Source organism: Pinus tabuliformis, chromosome 7 (genome assembly GCF_031772625.1).
Source record: "Pinus tabuliformis cultivar Carrire ecotype Pingquan chromosome 7, CPIR1, whole genome shotgun sequence".
Classification (NCBI taxonomy): domain Eukaryota; kingdom Viridiplantae; phylum Streptophyta; class Pinopsida; order Pinales; family Pinaceae; genus Pinus; species Pinus tabuliformis.
In genome coordinates, this window is record NC_142293.1 from 1,232,214,362 (window position 1) to 1,232,221,484 (window position 7,123).

Genomic DNA, 7,123 nt, shown 5'->3' on the forward strand with positions numbered 1-7,123 from the left:
AACAAATATGTGAACAACGAAAAGAAGATAAATTCCGAGTTTTAAAAAACAAACAAAGAATATGTGAACAACAAATATGTGAACAACAATTATGCCCCTGCATATGTTTATTGAATAAAATTACTAAAGAAGGAAATTGTAAAAATCAAGTTACATGTATTTAACATGATAGCTAAACACATGACTAGGTGGTTTTCAGAAACAAACTCTTAAACACAAGTCTATACCTAAGATTGTTCGTCATTACAATCCCTTTAATAGTACAAGTCTCTGTTTATCTGAAACCTTGTCAACAAATAGACTTATAATATACAGTTAACACATGCTCCAGTTCAAAATAACTTCAAATGTTTGGATAGTCTTAACAACTTCTCATTCAATCCAGATTTAGCAAGCAATAACGCATCAACTTGCAATCACAAGAACATTAATTAGTGAATCAGATTTTACTCCCTCACAAAGTCGAGTGCCTGAACCCTTCTGCCTTCATGAAGAGTTAAAGAATTACCTACAAACCTAGCAACCCATTAATCTTCCCAAAAGCTACCCAATCAAACTTGGAAAAATCAAATCCAAGCATAATTTTGAGATACATCATATTACAGTCCAAAATATCCCCTCCAGAATCTAGGTCAAAGTCTTATCAGCAAAATTATACTGCAAGTACTTTTGGATCTTAAAAAGATATTAGTTCGTAACACCTATCCAACAGACCAATAGACTCTAATTCAACCCATATTATCTTAAACCTGCTAATGATGCCTCAGAAGCATTTCTGCAGGTTTTCAACATACAAATGGATTGGAAAAGTTACAAAGTCATAAAACATGAAGACTAAAGTCGAAATCTCTTTTGTCCCGAAGAACCATCAGGTCTCCCATCAGATTTGATTGTCCCAGCTGAGTCTCCCTCTGAAGATGTTTCTAATGACTTTGTGAATGAGGTGGACAAACCAGAATAGAGGTCCACCACTGTCGCGATATTGTTGTTAAGATCTCGAATTAGGGGAACATTTCGAGTTAGATTCTCTGAGATCTTGGATTCATGATTTCGATTTATCTCCTTAATAAGCAACCGATTCTGGTCTAAAATATTCTGTACCTGACCAAGGCTTTTCTGGAAGGTTTGCAAGACCTGAGCATCGATTTGATTTCCATTCCCAGGAAAAGAATATCCATCCCCCTCCATCTTTAAATGCAACAGGAGAAATTCTTAACCTGCATAGCAAAATTATTGGCTGTATATCAGCAACAAGTTTGATCCTGCATAGACTCATTAAGAACTTACAACAAAAGTTTAGAACAAAAACACAGTAGGATCACCACCATGGTATGTAATATCATGATGAGGATTACCGTTTGACACTGACAAATTAGGCCTCTCAAGGAACTCTTTGGGTAATAAACTCTGATTCTTTTGATTAGAAGAGATACATGTAGCAAACCTTTTAAGTTCTTTTCCTTCCAAGCATCCAGTCAGATAGATCAAGTAGTTCTCTTGGGCCCTATGAGGGTATTAGTGCCTTATTCCACACAAAGGTTGTCTATTCCACAAACAAAGGTTATCTATTCTACAAACAAAAGTTTTCTCAACTTTTCGACAAACAAGTTTTTGAACTCAACTTTTCCACAAACCAGGGGTCTCCACAAACCAGGGGTCTCATAGACCAATCTGATCAATTCAATTTGATAATTTGATGTATGGCTTGGCCATAACATTAAAATTTTGCATATTATTATTGTTACTAATTTCTTATTAGCAGTTCATTAACCATGTTGGTTATAATGGTTGGAAAAAATACTGCACACCTTTTCGATTCACACCTTCATGTTGGTTATAATGGTTGGAAAAAATACTGCACACCTTTTCGATTCACACCTTTTCGATTCCTGGTGTATGTTGTTGTGGGGAGGGCAAGGATTTACATCTAGTACTTTTAATTGTAGGAGCCTAGTCAGACAGATATTGAAAATGCCCCCTTGGTGATCCACTCTTAGCCTGTGAAATTAACAGAATCTGAGAATACAAAGAAAGCCATTTGTGCAATTAACAGAACCAGATGCCGGGGAAGGTAAACCATTTGTTGAGGTACATACTTTTGTTTATGGTATATGCAGTTCTGACTATCCCAGAGTAAAATTAATTACTGACAAAAGGAAAACAAAATTCTGATTCATGTATTAGAATTTAGAATTATTTCTGAAATACAGAATCATGCGTTGGAGATAAAAAAAACTTGTTTCGATGATGTTTTTTACATTGACAACCTTCAGAAAATTGTGAGGAAACAAAAATTATAAATACAGGCACAACAGAGTGCCTTCCAACAAAAGTGACAGTGATACAAAAACTATAAATACAGGCAAAACAGGGTGCCTTCCGACAAAAGTGACAGTGATACAATTTTTTCTAGTAGTTAAAGTCAGAATTATTCGTTTCAGAAAAAAATATTTTCGTTCCTTCCTTTCCATAATTTGTCGTCCTTGATACTGTTCGAACTGTGAACATGGCCAATTGTTGGCTCTTTAAAGTCAGAAAAATTTCAGTTAGTATTTTTATTCTTCTACTATTTGATCAAATGTTATAACATCTCTTCCCCAGAGAGAGAGAAGCTTCGCAGAACCAATTCCCAAATAGAACTTATGGATGCGTTCCGCTTCAGTAATACGCTGAAACTTCCCTTCTCATTCTCAGTCAATGGAGTCCATTAATACCACAGAAAATCAAAATACAGACACAAACTAAACCCATACAAATGCAGAAAAGCAAAGAGAAGGGAATACCGCAATTAATCAAGCATAGCTTTTGCACGAGAAAGAATGCCTTACCCCTTGCCCCCCTAATCCCTGCAGCCTTCCAATGGACAAACAGACATGTATCTCAATCCTCCTTCATTAAAAACCACCAGATATTCACAGAATTAAAAACAAGGCAACCGAAAAAGGAATATAATCCTGCCAGAGATTAAATTTACTTTATTAAAGAAAAAAAAATGGCAGATACCATTCCTATTTGAAGCAATCCAGACACAACAAAATCCGCACTCATCATCAGCACACCTGTCGAATTCTACTTCGTATCGGTCGCATTTAAATACAGTGAAAGAGGAACCAGAGACATCCAAAAAGGGCGAAAAAACCACCGAAAAAGGTGAATCCTAAAGGCTTACATTAGACTTTACAAAATCCAAGTGGGCGAATGAAGGGGAATAAGTATCAAGAAATGGTTACAGATAAAGTTCAGTGGATGTGAGAATATCGTGAAACGTAGCGCATACCTGAAAGAGATTGAAGGCTGTCCCTTCTTGGGCACCTCAGATTTGTTTCATAATCTAAATTCTGAGCATTTGGGTGTTGTTCCAGCGTCTTATTACCCCCTTCCCAACCCAAATAAAATACCGCCTTACATTTTTTCTGTTGTGGGTTTCAAGTCTGAGGATCAGAAATCACAATGCTGCACGAGTTTTGCACCGGGATAGCGACGTAAAATGCTGGGGTAGGATAGAAATAGTGGCAGGAAAAACCCAATTCGTCAATTCTGTGGAAACTGGTACAGAAAAGACACAACACAGTTTGGCCATTTATGCTTCCTACAATTATCCCCCGAAGTGAAAATGGGTGAAAAAAAAAATATCTAAATGGTAAAAAAAAATATCTAAATGTCTACCTGGCGACTGTCTAGACCCTGAAGTGGCAGGTAAGCTCGAGAAATCTCGAGGCTCGGAAACAAACCTGCCCAACCTACCTTTATGCTTTTAGGAACAGACCTGGCCAACCTGCCTTTATGCTTTAAGGAATTAAAAATGAATAAACAACCCATCGTGTCAATCTAGGGTAACAGAAATCCCCTGCCCTTAGACTACTAGGGTTGCCAGTGCTTTTGTCATGACTTGCTTGGTTGGGCCTCAATAATGGAGAAGAATTTTCAGATGAAGTTGGACACCTTGCAAAAATGGAGATGTAAGTGTCCATTTCAATCTCGTGGAACCTAAGTGGTTGCTAAGGACAAAGCCAATTTCTTGAGGTGCCAGGGAAGATTGATGGCCCTTCTGGATTCTCTTTGGAGGATTTGGATGGTGGGGAATTAGATTCGATAACAACTACTATCCAACCAACCATGTTTATTAGGAGCATTAGAATGAGGGTCATGATAACAAATGATAGAGACCTCCCACCACTACTAAGGATTTAGTTTGCATATCACAGAGGGATCATGGTTGGAGTGCCATGATTTGTGTAGAGCTTCATAGCAAAGTCAGTGTGATGTTAAAGGCATGATAAAGAGAAACTTTTGTATAGGAGTCTAAGGTTTAAACCAGGGAAGCAATGTGGAATATATGAGCATAAGGTTTATATAAAAGGAAATAATGATGAGGGTCATCAATAAATTTTTAAACACTTTATTATCATTAAGGATTTAGTTTATTTAAGATTTATTTTAGGTACGAATTTAATATAAATTGAAAGAGAAGTGCAAAATATAATGTGTTATTTTTCGTTGTTTAAATTGTATTTTTGAATGTTATATAGAGTATATATAGAACCAAATAAATGTTTTAATCATAAAAATTTATTTTTTTATTAAAATGATTTTTTTATTAATATATTTTTAGGTATATGTCAATAATATTCATTGGTATTAAAATATTTTGTTGATAACTCACATTGAATATTTTTTATATGCAACATTAAAATATTTTATTTTAACAATTTTTTTCTATATATAGATATATATGAAGTTGATGTCAACATAAATTAGTTAACATAGATCTTCAAGTATTTTATTAGAAGTTCTCGTTAAATATTTTTTAAAATTATAAAGTTTAAACATCTTATTCATATTTTTTTTTTCTAATTATTTAAAAAAATTTATTATTATAGGTGATATTATTTTTCTATTTAAAGCATAATTTTTTATTTTTATTTTTATTTTTATTTGTATACAACTTGATTGGACCTAATGGTTAAGAGCATGTGTTTCCTCTTAAGAGGTCACAGGGGGGTAGAGTATGTATGCCTTGGTAGACTTAGTAGTCAAATCCCTAATAATAATAAAGGGGCACGTGTCAACTCAAGAGATGAACATATCCCTCATATTGAGTTGTAAAATGAGCCTCTCGGCTCAATCACTTTATCAAAAAGAATTTACTCTATATATCACAAAAGAAGGGATCTTTATTTGGAATGTCAAGTGTTGTGAAGCATCATAACAAAGTCATTGTAATGTTGAAGGCATGACAAAGAGGAGATCTTGTCTAGGTGTATGAGGTTTATTAAAAAAAAAATATAGAATACTTTTTTAATGGTTAAGGAGGTTGATATTTACTAAATAAAATTATGGGCTTAAATGTTATAGAGTAGTTTTGGGTTATATTAATATCCATATTTATTTTGGAAATAAGATAGAGGGTGTAAAATTGGTTTGTTGAAAAACATTCAAGAATCAATCCTTTTTAATCTTTCATTAGATATGTGTTATATTTTTCGCCCAATTAGTTTTAGGTGTGATTTGTATATATAAGTGTAAGGAAAGGGTTAAAGGGGACAATAACCCCTTTTATATGGGGTTGTAAGGACAGTGGTAGGGCTCCCTACTTAAGCCTCTAAAAAAACATTGGATGACTTTTTGTGTCTATTAATTGTGGTTTTCAAAACACGGTTTTCATTTTTGATAAATTTTTGGCACATAGTTTTTTAACTCATGATTTTCATATTCAAAATAAGGAATTAAGGAATTAAGGTTATAATCTAATTCAAGCTAATGGATTAGGTTTTGGATGTTACAAGATTTTATATATTGTATTGTGATTGATGAAATTGATTAAGCTGAGAGGCACTCTCGAGCCCAATATGGTAAAAATGTTGTAATGCAATGTTTAACATTTTGACTAAGTCAAATTACACAAAAATAAAAATAAGATTAAATAAAAAGATTAACCAAATGTAATGTAAACATTTTAACTTTGTCAAAATAAAATAAAAATAACACTATAAAACTAAAATAATAATAAAAATAAAAATGACTTATAATATTGAGAACTCATGGTATTGACCCATGGTATTCATGTAAAATATAGTCTATTTAAAGGGGGGAATTTAACCAACCTAGATGCATCTTAATTTTGGATCTACCAAGCACTCAAAGAGAGATCAAATCTCTTTTCGTTCTAAAAGAAGTTTGCATATCAAGAGATATATCAAGAGATTTGATCCCTCTCGGCTCTTGGCAGATTCGGAGTAATTAAAACTTTTTGAAATAAATCATTGAATATTAAATGTAATTGTCATTATTTATTTTTCTATTTATAAAGAATATATATATATATATATCATTCTAACTATGAGAATAAAAATTTATATTTATGTTCTAATATTTAAATATTTTTTATATATAGATGAGAAATATTTTATTAATATATTAAAATAATTATAGTTAACAATAAATTTGATTTTATTTTCTCAGGAAATATTTAAACAGATAAAAGAATCACATTTTATAGGCTTACTAGCAAAGCCTAATCCCAAGAACATAACCTAATCCAATGACATAAAAAAAAATCAATCCATAACCCAAAAACATAAAAAAAAAAACCCTCGTTAATTAAAATAATACTTTAATGACAAAAACTAGAATAATTAAAATAACCCTTAAAACTAACCATGCCTAACAAATTTCTCATATATATATAAACCAAATTTATTGCATATTTTGATATAAGATTGAAACTAATTTTACTTTCTATTTTTTCCTTGAGTTTGAGTTTGATATTTTGGTATGAGATTGTTAAAGTTTGTAATTTCCTTGATATTTTGGTATGCAAATACCAAAATAAAAAATATTAAATTTAAACTTGGTCATGGTAACCTTGAATTAAATATTGTTATAATTAACATGGGTTTTCGTTATTCCAATACAATAATATTTAAAAGATTCGAAGAGGTGTTCGGACCTAGGACTGTGTAGTCACGTGTACCCATTTTATTGAGTAATATTTAGTGGTGTACTTTATAACTTTAAGTTTGCCTAGCGAGTGAGCGAGAATCAAATCACAAAGCGAGGACATAAAATAGTAACCTTTATCTATTTTAATAATTTATGAAACTCATATGCTTCTAAAGAATTT

The 7,123-nt window shown here is 32.3% G+C and overlaps 1 pseudogene across 8 annotated transcripts; it reads right to left on the reverse strand.

Moving 5' to 3' along the window:
• Window positions 1-398: 398 nt before the first annotated feature.
• LOC149251833 (protein ELF4-LIKE 2 pseudogene) lies at window positions 399-3,560 on the reverse strand (annotated as a pseudogene). 8 transcript variants are annotated; one of them, XR_016266915.1, is made up of 3 exons: window positions 3,278-3,560; window positions 2,784-2,846; window positions 399-1,217 (listed from the first exon to the last, which is right to left on the reverse strand). The product of XR_016266915.1 is annotated as a protein ELF4-LIKE 2 pseudogene, transcript variant X5 (transcript). The 8 variants fall into 8 exon arrangements; XR_016266918.1 differs by having other exon boundaries at window positions 2,829-2,853; XR_016266913.1 differs by having other exon boundaries at window positions 2,784-2,853.
• Between the last annotated feature and the right edge of the window lie 3,563 nt (window positions 3,561-7,123).